This window comes from Pinus tabuliformis, chromosome Q (genome assembly GCF_031772625.1).
Source record: "Pinus tabuliformis cultivar Carrire ecotype Pingquan chromosome Q, CPIR1, whole genome shotgun sequence".
NCBI lineage: Eukaryota > Viridiplantae > Streptophyta > Pinopsida > Pinales > Pinaceae > Pinus > Pinus tabuliformis.
The window spans coordinates 121,578,930-121,590,187 of record NC_142296.1 but is presented as its reverse complement, the minus strand read 5'-3'; positions in this window follow the sequence as shown (position 1 = coordinate 121,590,187).

Genomic DNA, 11,258 nt, shown 5'->3' with positions numbered 1-11,258 from the left:
GAATCCCAATTCAACTTAGTTAATCTTTTGATCGATTCTGCCTTTTCTTGAGCCTTCTGTCTCCAGCTTGTCTGCAGTTGTTGTGCTTTTGGTAGATACCCTGGAGTGGTTTCTGAGATCAGATTTGCCCTGTGCAAATTTTCATTTATGCAGTCAATAACATTGTTTGCTACTGTGGATGCTTCTTCTACCGCTTGCTCTACTTTCCTGATTTGTGCATCCCATTTGTTAAAGAGAATTTCTTTGTGATTGTCGTTGATTATTGGCACGCCTGCTCTTTTCCCCTCCTCTGTTTCTTGCCAAGAAAAATATTTAGTAACTCTTCTATCAATTAAATCATAATCGTGTCGTAAGTCCACGACTTGATTAGTGATTTTATCACTTATTTCGCAATAAGAGTTCCAGTGCGATATTCTTTGGCACAATGCTTCCTGTTGCTGCAGTAGTTGATCATTTAAGGAAATGGATTCAGTAATGAATTCTGTAAGCTTAGGATCATCCTTGTGCATCTCTTGCATATCCTATAACTGTTTTTCTCTTTCAGCCAAAATGTTCTGGTAGCCTATCTGTATTTGTTGGAAGTCTTGTTGTAATCTTTCAAGCTGTACTGTGCTTCAATGTTGGTGTTGGTTTGTTACAGCTGTTGCTGCAAAACCTGTATTTGATCTTCCTTCTCTTTCAGTAGTTGTTTTACCTCAGATGCTTTATAAATGGTCATAGAGGCATATGCTCCTGCGATCTGAGATAATTTTGAGATTTTCAGTGGGATTGGTGGTAGGATGTTGCCATAGGATGTCTAATTGCTCTGCATCATGAGAGAGCATGTTTTCTAATTTTCTTTTCTTTCTTTGTCTTCTCACTACTGCCTTCTGTTGTGGACTATAAAATACATCAAGAGGAGGAATCTCCTCTATTTTGAGCATAAGTTCAGAGGATGGGGTAATGGGAATATGTTCCATTTCTGAGACATTGCTAATTGTTCTTGTGACTATATCTCCTATTCCCTATATATTACTCATAGGTGTCTTTGTGCTTTGTCATTCAATATTGATTAAATCATTGAATGTCTCCCATTGTTTTTCTAGCTCAGTTCTGATTGATGGTGGCTGGACGAGGGGAGGATCTAGCTGTGGAGAGATCAAAGCCTATTATTGTGGGAGCTCTTTTGATTGGGCAGTATCCTTACTGACCCTTCGCTTTTATCATGGCCACTTTCGGAACTCTTAGAATGTTCTAATGTTTCATTCTCGGATTTAGATTTAGATCTGTCTGTGCCTGAACTTCCACTGAGACTGATACTCGGAGTTGGTTCCATTACGGGTTCCAAGCGTAGTTATTCAAAAGGGATATTAGTTAGCCTCATTTCCTTATATATCTTGAACTCTTGAAATTCTGTTGGAGGGAATCGCACTTGGGCCGAATGCAGAATTTCTTGAAGCGTACTTTTCTGTTGGAACATGTCATCAAAAAGATCATCTTTTTTAGAAAACACCTTTATTTTGTCTGCAGTAGTGAAATTCTTAGCAATATCATAAGGTTCGAATGGTCTTCCTGGAAATTTGAACAATCGTAGACATGTTATGTTGTTTACTTCTTTGAATTCATGGCCTACATCAAATAGTGAAAAGGCCCCACAAGCCATAGGAAATTATGGCCAAATAGCCTTCTTTTTGTCTTTCAACTCTTTAGTCAAGCCCCCTTCTCCACAGGTTTGATAAGCAATTTCTCATGCCATGAGTTTATCAGGAACATACAAAGGTAAGACATGAGGGGAAGCGAGACTTCCGAATACCCTGACATATGTAAACAGTTCTTCTCCGAACCATCTCACGACAAGGAGTATATCTACCTCTGCTTCATGAGAAAATCTTGTAGCATCTTTATCATACAACATTTTGTACAGGGGCAGCATGATTCCATGAAAAATCTTGTAGAAATACAGAGTGAACTTAGAATCCCACAATTATTTATGATAAATATGAATGGGTAAGGGGTCTTGAGTCGTCCATTTCCAACCCATTAAAGGAAAGTTGGAAACATAATAGATTTCATCCATCACATATGCAGATAAGTAGAAAGGGGGGTAAATTCTCTGAGAAACAGTTCTTTTAGACCGGTAACTTACAATCGCTGTGGCTAAGTTGTCAGACAATATTTTAGCCCAATCCATAATAGTAGCATTAATGGCGACATCCAATAATGGTAGCCATTCAGATGAAAATATGTTAATTTCTGGCTTCCCAAAAAGTCTACAGAGCATAGCAGCAGCAAAGCAATACGGGGAGCTGAGAGAACCAGTACTATACATACCATGTTTATCGCTTTTTAGTGGTTCGTCCCTCCTTGACCAGTCTTTGTTACATTCTGCTAGGCTTTCATTTTCTTTAGAAAACTTCTCTATGAACTGTTTGTTATAAGTCGCCTGTGGCTCTGGTTAATGATACATGAGCTTCAAATCTTGTGGAGTGAATGAGCCAATGAGTCCTTGACCCTGAGTCTTAAATTGTCTGTTTTTTATGTCGGCGTTGTCCAGTACCCATTTAACCATGTCTATGTATGGAAGAATTTTGGGCCTCGCCGCTATTCGGTGTAAGAATGAGCAAGCTAGCTTTGTAATAGACGCCTCAGAAGACCCACATGAGCCCGCAGTAGCTGTAACCTCCATTATTTTTGGGTTCTCTTCCTCAAGTAGACTATACATGCCTTCCCAAGTAGTAATACCAGTGTCTCTGTTACAGGCAGTGTCTGTATACAAGGGCGTCATTTTTTGATCTTTAGAACTCGGAGCTTTGCCTTTCTTTCCCATAGTATCTTGAATACTGCTTTGTATCGTTCTCTGTTCTTTGTTCCTGCAGTTTACAAATGAGGTGAGAGTCATGATAACGAAAAGGTGACGGGAAAGCTTTAAATGTTGAAAACATATAAAATATACCACCTTACGTGAAATGGCTCTTCGATAAGCACGAAACTCTATTTCATTAATGATTGGAAACTAACTCATTAATTAGCATTAAAGTGCATAACCAGGTCTCAGTTTATGGAAAATACTTTTTTTTTAACAACGAGCCTAAAAGATTTGCGATGAAGCGATTTTGCAGTTTGCTTCGCAATATCGCAGATCGCAACATCACAATATCACTCTATCGCTTTATCGCTTTATCTCTCTATCACAATATCGCTAATCTCGCTTTATCGCTCGATCGCAATATCACTGGAACATAGCATATGACAATCATCTGTTAATGTGTTTTCCGCGAAACGCGAAATGTGATTTGCGATATGCATCGCATATCGACAGTTTGAGGTTTTTTAGCGTAGGTGATATTTGATGCATGCGATACGATGAAGTTTCACATCGCGATCTCGCAACCTTAGAATTGTGTTTGTAAGGAGGTATCGATTATCCTTCTTGCGATGCAATATTTCTTAAGGAGTGATTTTATCCTACCTCATCATGAAACTTAAGCTTTTTAGATTTTTCAAGTGTATTCTCCTAAGTTTATGATGGTAAGTTTTATTTGAAAAAGGAAATCAAGCACTAATTGATTTTTAAAATTTTTGACTAAGGGTCCCCATTTATTTAGTATTAGTAATAACACTAAATAAGAAGGGGGTTGTTGCTGGCCACAACAATTGACGATTCACTTGGAAGAACTAGTTATCTCTGCTTTTCTTCTGAAGTTTCTAAACTTCCAAAACAGAAAATTTTCCAGAAAATCAAACGTTATTATAGAAAGAAAAAGTACATTATGCTTTTACCTATCAATGATATTTCGCTTCTTCTATTTTTAATTTTGATTATTTACTCCCTCAAGCTAGTCCTTGTATCTACATCAGTCACTACTTGGTTTATAAAGATAAAAACAAATCCTTCTCTGTAAATCAGTTTTAAATATGCTCATTTGTCGTAGGTAGAGCCTCTGCTGCTAGCAGGCATTGATTGCCTCGACAGGGTTACTTGTTACCCAAAAATGATCCTATATCCCACTTAGAGAAATATACAATTTTCGAAGAGAAATCCATATTCACACTTATTGCTTTCATTTTTCTTTTTACCCTTAAAGAACAATGCCTTGGTCTGGTGGCCAATTTATGACAGTGTCATTCACTTGATTTATAACTTTGTTGAACAAGCTGGCTTGTGATGAGACCCCTTGTCTTTTGATTGCAACAATCTTTGAGTCATTGCCCTGTTGTGGTATGCAGTATTGGAAAAGTCAGCAAGATATAATATCTATGATCATGATAAGTCGGCTCATGATGAGACCAGTTACTCTTTAAGTTAAAGTGTATCATTGGATTATTCCTTGAACGTTGTAATTTCCTAGGTGGGGAGGAAGTCATTGTTTCCTTAAGATAGCTTTGGACGACAATGGTAGAGTTTTTGGAAAGAGATTTTGTACAGAGAATCTTTGTTTTGTTATTTAAATACCTTTCATTAGACTGATATAAAACAATTTCTCACTAAAGGTTGCTTTTCATCAAAATTTACAAGGTTGAAACTAGTATCATTTCTAGGTCTAGAGCCTATATCTTTCAATGATAACGATCAATTTTCTAAAAGAATTCTATTTATACAAGTGAAAAAACAAAATCTAACAGAGAATTTGTGTCTTCGTGAATTCCGAATGTAACCATTTACAACTGGTTTTATTGTGAAAAAAAATAAATAATAATCTACAAGATAGAAGAATGATCTCCTATGGAAAATATTTTTTGAGGATCTGTCCATTAACAAGTAAAGATTCTCTTTTTCCTGTTAAATCCTATAACATAAAAGTAGATGAACCTATGAATTCTGCGATTTGAAAAGGGCCAAGCCATATTCGTTGAAATTTCGTATGTTTCCCTTTTTCCTTATGAGCCTTGTCCCATTTTAGAACTAGATCTCCCATCTGAAAGTCCTTTCTGGTATTATGTTTGAATCAAAAGAAGCTTTTACTAATGCTTGGTGATGAGCATGAGTTATTTTGGCCTATTCTCGTTTCTCTTCTAACTTAATTATTTCCAGTTGCCTTAGTTGTAAGGAAGAAGTTGGTGCTTCATCAATATATTTAACTAAGGCCAAAGAGGGAATTGCTAAATGAGTTGGAAGGAACACTTCTTTCCCATAAACTAAATTAAAGGGAGATGTGCCAATGGAGGCTTTCTGTGTTATTCGATCTGCCCATAAAGCATATGTTAAAGACTTGTGACGATTTTTGTGATTTGGTCAATGGTTCGCTTAATGATTCTGATTAAGTTTTTATTTGTAGATTCAGCTAACCCATTCCCTTGTGGGTAATAATTGGCAGAGTATTTAAGCTTGAAACCCATTTTGAGTGCAAATTCAGTCATCGCATTACCAGAAAAATATGATGCATTATCAAACATTAAAGCAGAAGGCAACCCAAACCTGGTGATTATGAACTGATCTATGAACTCGATAATGTGTTCGGCATTAGCCGTCTTCAGAGGGACTACTTCTACCCATTTAGTGAAGTAATATGTTGCTGTAAGGATATATCTATGTTGTTTAGAGGAGTGAGGAACGATCTCACCTATTATGTCCAATCCCCATTGATCAAAAGGCTGCTCAATGTTGACGGTTGCAGCGGCAATGATGGTTTATTTTATCTCCCAGCAGCGGTTGACAAACTTGACATTTCCTTGCGTAGTTATGTGAGTCTTTGAATAATGTGGGCCAGTAATAGCCTGCACGTAAGATTTTATGTGCAGTAGTGTCTCCAGCATAGTGTCTGCCTGCTAGCCCATTGTGGAGTTCCTGCAAGAATTTTTCAGCTTCAGATTTCTCAAGACATCGAAGGAGAACATAATCATAATTTATTCTAAAAATAACATCATTTACGAGCTGATATTTTTTAGCCTTCAACCTTAGAGCTCTTTTCCTAGTATGATCAAGGTTTGGAGGAGCATATCCATTCTTTAGATAAAATATGATATCAACGTGTAATGATTCAACGTCGTTTAGGCTTACCTCATACATTTGTATCTCTGTAGATGGCATTTCAGAAATAAGCGATGCTCTAGCCAACATTTTGCAAAAGCCTTGACCTTTTACAATACTTGCTAGTTTGATTTCTATGTCATATTCCTGTAAGGCAGTAACCCAATTAGCTCTTTTCTCACCCACATCTTTCTGTACTATGAGATTTCTTACCGCTGGAAATGGTACTATGATTTTTGTATGGGTCTTAAGTAGAAAGCGTCTGAAATGTTTAATTGCTTTGAAAACAACATAAGTTTGTTTCTCTACATCTGAATAATTTAACTCAGCACCCTGTAAATTTGAACTGAAAAAAGAAATTCGAGCTTCTGCCTTGTCTTGATTTTCTTGAGTGAGTATCACAGCATATGATCTATCAGAGGCAAATGTATATAAAATAAAAGGATCAGAAAAATTTGGAGTTGCTAAAGATGGAGCATTAACAATTGCTTGTTTGATTAGATTGAATGCCTCATATTCTCCTTGGCCCCATTTGAATTTTGAGTTATTTTTAATCATTGCTTGTAAAGGAGACACAATTCTTGAAAAATCTGGAACAAATCTCTTTACAAAATTAATCTAGCCAAGGAAAGATTGCATAGCTTTCTTGTTGTGAGGTAGGGGTGTTTCGGAAATCTCCTTGATTCTGTCAGGATCAATATGAATTCTAGATTTTGACACTATGAATCCAAGAAGTTTTCCTTCACTTAATGCGAAAAAGGATTTTTTTGGGTTAAGTGAAATTCCATACCTTTGACAACGTTGGAAGATTTGATTTAAATCTCTAAGATGATTGCCTCGTTTCTTGGAATATACAGTTATATCATCCAAGTAGATTACCACTCATTTTCTAACTAATCCCTTAAATGCGATGTCCATGGCTCACTAAAATGTGGCACCAGCATTGATCAGACCAAAGGGCATATTTTGATATGCGTAAGTGCCCCATTTGGTTTTGAATGTGGTTTTTAATTGATCATCGGGATGAACCAACACTTGGTTGTATCCTAAGAATCCATCTAAGAAGGACATTAATTCTGATCCTGCAACTGCCTGCAGTATTTGCTCCATGGGAGGTAAAGGAAAATTATCCTTTTGACAGGCTTTGTTAAGGTTTCGAAAGTCAATGCAAATTCTAATGTCTCCGTTTTTCTTTCTAACAGGAACCATATTGCAAACCCATTTGGAATGTCGAACGGGAAAAATGATTTTGGCTTTCAATAACTTATTGATTTCATATTTGATCTGGTTTTCTAGATTGGGATGGATCTTTCTCAGCTTTTGCTGGACAAGTTTTTCATCATTTAGCATTGGGATAGTATGTTGGATGATAGAAGTGTCATAAGTTTTGAGTTCATCGTAGTTCCAAGCAAAGACACTTTTGTATTGTCTAAAGAGACGAATATACGCTACTTTTTCTTCAGGAGCTAAGCCAAGGCCTAAGTTGATATTTTGTGGTTTGACATCAGTTCCTCGATTTACTAATTCATAATTCAAAGTTGAACTATGTAGTTTTGAATTGGTAGATATTTTGAATCGATCTTTCAAATCATAAAGGTCTTCTAACTTGACTACTGATTTTGGCATAACATTATTAGTGCTATCTTGTTGCAATTATCTGTCATGTTGGTGCTCATCAATTATATGATTGGTGTAAGATCCTTCAGATGTGAGAAAGCTCACAATATCAAGATTGTCGTTAAAAATCCTCCAATTGGTAATGTTATCAGGAATTGAGGGTCTAAAGATTAATTCAATTAAAAATCGATCAGGGCTATAGCCTTCTGAAGGAATGAGCTTGGAAGCTACATTAGCTAGGAGGTCTACACTAGCATTTTGGAGTCTAGGAATTGATGAAATATTAAATGCTATAAAGTGTTCAGTTAGATCTTGAACTAAAGATTGGTAATGCTTTAGATGACCTGATAAACAATGTATAGTATTGCGTACCTGTCTGATTACAATTTCAGAATCTCTGAAAACTTGAAGATATTTGATGTCTAATCTGATTGCTTTGTATAATCCTTGGACTAAATCCTCGTATTCTGTGGTATTATTGGTGCAATCGAATTCGAGTCTACAAGTTAGCATAGTTCTATTTCCCTCTGGAATGATTAACATGCATCCTACTCCTACTCCTTCGTTAGATTTAGAACCATCAAAAAATAACTTCCAAAATAAAGATTTATCTACAGGACTATCTATAAAAGTAATACATTTAGAACTATCTGTTTGAGAGAAATTTTCTACTTGAGATAAAACAGAATGTTCTAAGTAAGGTGAGGTATGAGCATTAAAATTTCCTAAGAAAGAATCCACTGAGTAGTTGCCAATGATGTTATTGCTGTATGCTACTGGTCCATTCTCTCCTTCCAGTTCCGTTACTATGAATTTCTGATGTCTTTCTCGTTCAACATTTATCTGATTTGGTTTACCATTGTAAGGGAGCCACATGTGTGACCAGTCAGTTGCAAAGTATCCATGAAGTTTTTCTGACCAATCTCTGCTAAGAATTAAGCCATAAAATTCCGGAATATCAGCAACTAAAATGTCAATAACTTGACATACCTTTGGATTGGATGACAACCTTATGGTAACCTGATTTAATTCACCGATCACTTCAACTTGCTATCGATATAGCTAAACTATGCGCACAACAGATTTTTGCGGTTGAACGTTCAACTTTGCAAATATTTATTTTGGTAGAATATTAGAGGAAGCTACAGAATCGACTAAGCAATTATGCAAATTTTTATTGAAAATTTCATAAGTAAGAAGAAATGGGGGAGTATGAGATCTCGACCTTCCTCTAATTAAAGCGACGTCGTTTGGATCAACTTTATTAATCACGCTAGTTGGAGGTCTTCCCATTTCATGGGAAGGTTGAGAGATTACAGCGGCGGGCAAAGGTGCAACTGGTACAACATGTAATTCTTTCAAAAGTACCTTTTGCTGGTGTTTTAACTTGCTCAATTCGTAAAAAGTGATGTTAGCCCTAGTCTTTTTCATGTCTTCTATGATATTATACTCCATTTCATCCGAAACGATCAGCGTTTTTGATGGAGTTGATGAATCTGTTTGGACTGGGCTGGTTTGAGTCGCTTTAGGTGTTGTTTTCTTGGCTGCGACTTTATCCTTAGTCATTGAGCTTGCGCTCTTTGGCTTAGGAGTAGGTTGAGGAGGAACAAGTTGATTTCTACTTTGAGTACTAACCGGGAATGCCTCTTGATCCTCTTCATCTGGGAGGATGAAGTCCCACATACCTTGTACCTCTACAACTTCTTCTTCATCGGTATGTTCTTCGGTAACAATTTCCTCTTCTTCTTCTTCTGATTCAGCACTTGTGATAGCATTTGGCGGCTTTGAGTCGGTTGAAGGGCTTCTTCTATAAGTCTTGTACAACTTTTTAGAAGAAGTTTCTGCCACTTGTTTCTTAAAGTCAACCATTTCATTAGACATGGTTTTCAAAAATTTTTGCAATCCTTCTAAATCGAACGGATCTTTTGATTGTTTTTTCTTGGGGTTTTCCTTGAAAGTAACCTTCTTGGATTTTCATTCTTCTATCGCGTTTTTCTTTTCTAGAGCTATGATATGTTTCTCTATCGCTATTTCTCCTTTCATATTGTTGGCTAAATTTGTTTTGTTAGCCCTATCAATGAAGATTGCTATGTTTGACAGTAAAGCAGAGATGTACCACTCACTTCGCACATCTTTGCTAGGCTTGGAAGCAGTAGGAATTTATTTAATAGTTTATTGAAACGTGAATTAAAATCTTTGATAGGTTCTTTTGACTCGGCTCTAAGGTTAGACAGGTCATTGATCAGTGTCACCGTAGACCCGTCATCACCGAACTTAGTTAGGAATTGTTGTTGGAAGATATCCCAACTAGTGATAGATCCAGATGGTAATGAGAAAAAACATGATCCGGCTGCTCCTTGCAGAGTATAAAGGAAAATTCGGATGACAACATCTTTGTTGGTAACTCCATTGAGATTTATGGACAACATAAAGTTATTTATATGTTCTTTCGCCAGCATGCCTGCTTCAGGATTAAAATTAGGTAGCCATTTTTCAGGATGGGCCGGTAACTGACTCAAGGGCGCAGGCATTAAGACTGCCCCTGGGTTATTCCATGGAGATTGGGCCATCACTGAACTACTAACAGAGGAAAGTGCAGAAGATGATCCCTGCATTTGAGAAGATGAGGATATTACGACCCATATGATTGAGAAAAAGGTGTGGAAGTTCCTGTGGACTGGTGGACAATAATCTGAAGTGGAGTAGTGGATGGTTGACTTCGCGGTGGAGAGGTGGAGATGGATGATGATGATGAAAGAGTCTCGCTATCAAACCCTTTAGGCGATTTCCTTGCTCTCTTTCTTGTAGGTAGAGGTAACTTGGTTGGCTGAACACCAAACTTTTCGCTCTTTAATCTGGTAAGAGGATAAGCAGGGTTATATTGCGAAGTCACACTGCCTTGAGATTTATCATATATTTGGGGTGATATGGAAAATTGCTGAAGTTTATGGATCAAAGATTCAACTTCAGGAGGTTCAATAGTAGATTGTTCTGAAATGTCAGGGTTTGTAGCAGCGACTGTTGTTCTTTTGACTTCTGGATCTAGATTTAAAGATTCTAAGTGCGATGGAGAAGTCGGGGAAGATGGTGAGGGCGATTTACTCTCAGAATGGTATTTAGATTTAGACTTAATTTCGATTCACTGTTCGGAGCCCTCCTTCTAGCGCCAAATATGTTCAAGCCCTGAAAATCGGGTCTACAACAAGGGGGATACCCACTTGGTCCGGACCTTGGTTAGCAGCTCCTTTTCCATTTGGTATAGTGGGTCCGACTGGGAATATGGGACAAGTTTCCCAATTTATGTGTGTGTGTGTGTGTTGAGATTTGATATTTCCTTTCTAAAATTTCCTAAGTGAAATTCTTTTACTTTAAATCTAATCTAATAACATGCAACTGTACTCTAGAAAACATAAATATCTAATTCTACACTACCTGGGGTGTAATATTTCTGTTATGCGATCTAAAATGATTTCAAATAACAATTGGTAATAAAGATCATTCAACTGTTATGAGAAGAGAATTCAATAGAGATAAACCACTTCATATAAGAAGTTAGACGAAATAGTTGTGAAAAACATATCGCATAATAAGCTACTCATACATTAAGCATAAATAAATAGCTATTACCATACAGAAGCGCCAAATGATAACTCAAGCACACGCATCAATATATCAACAACTGATCATAACTATC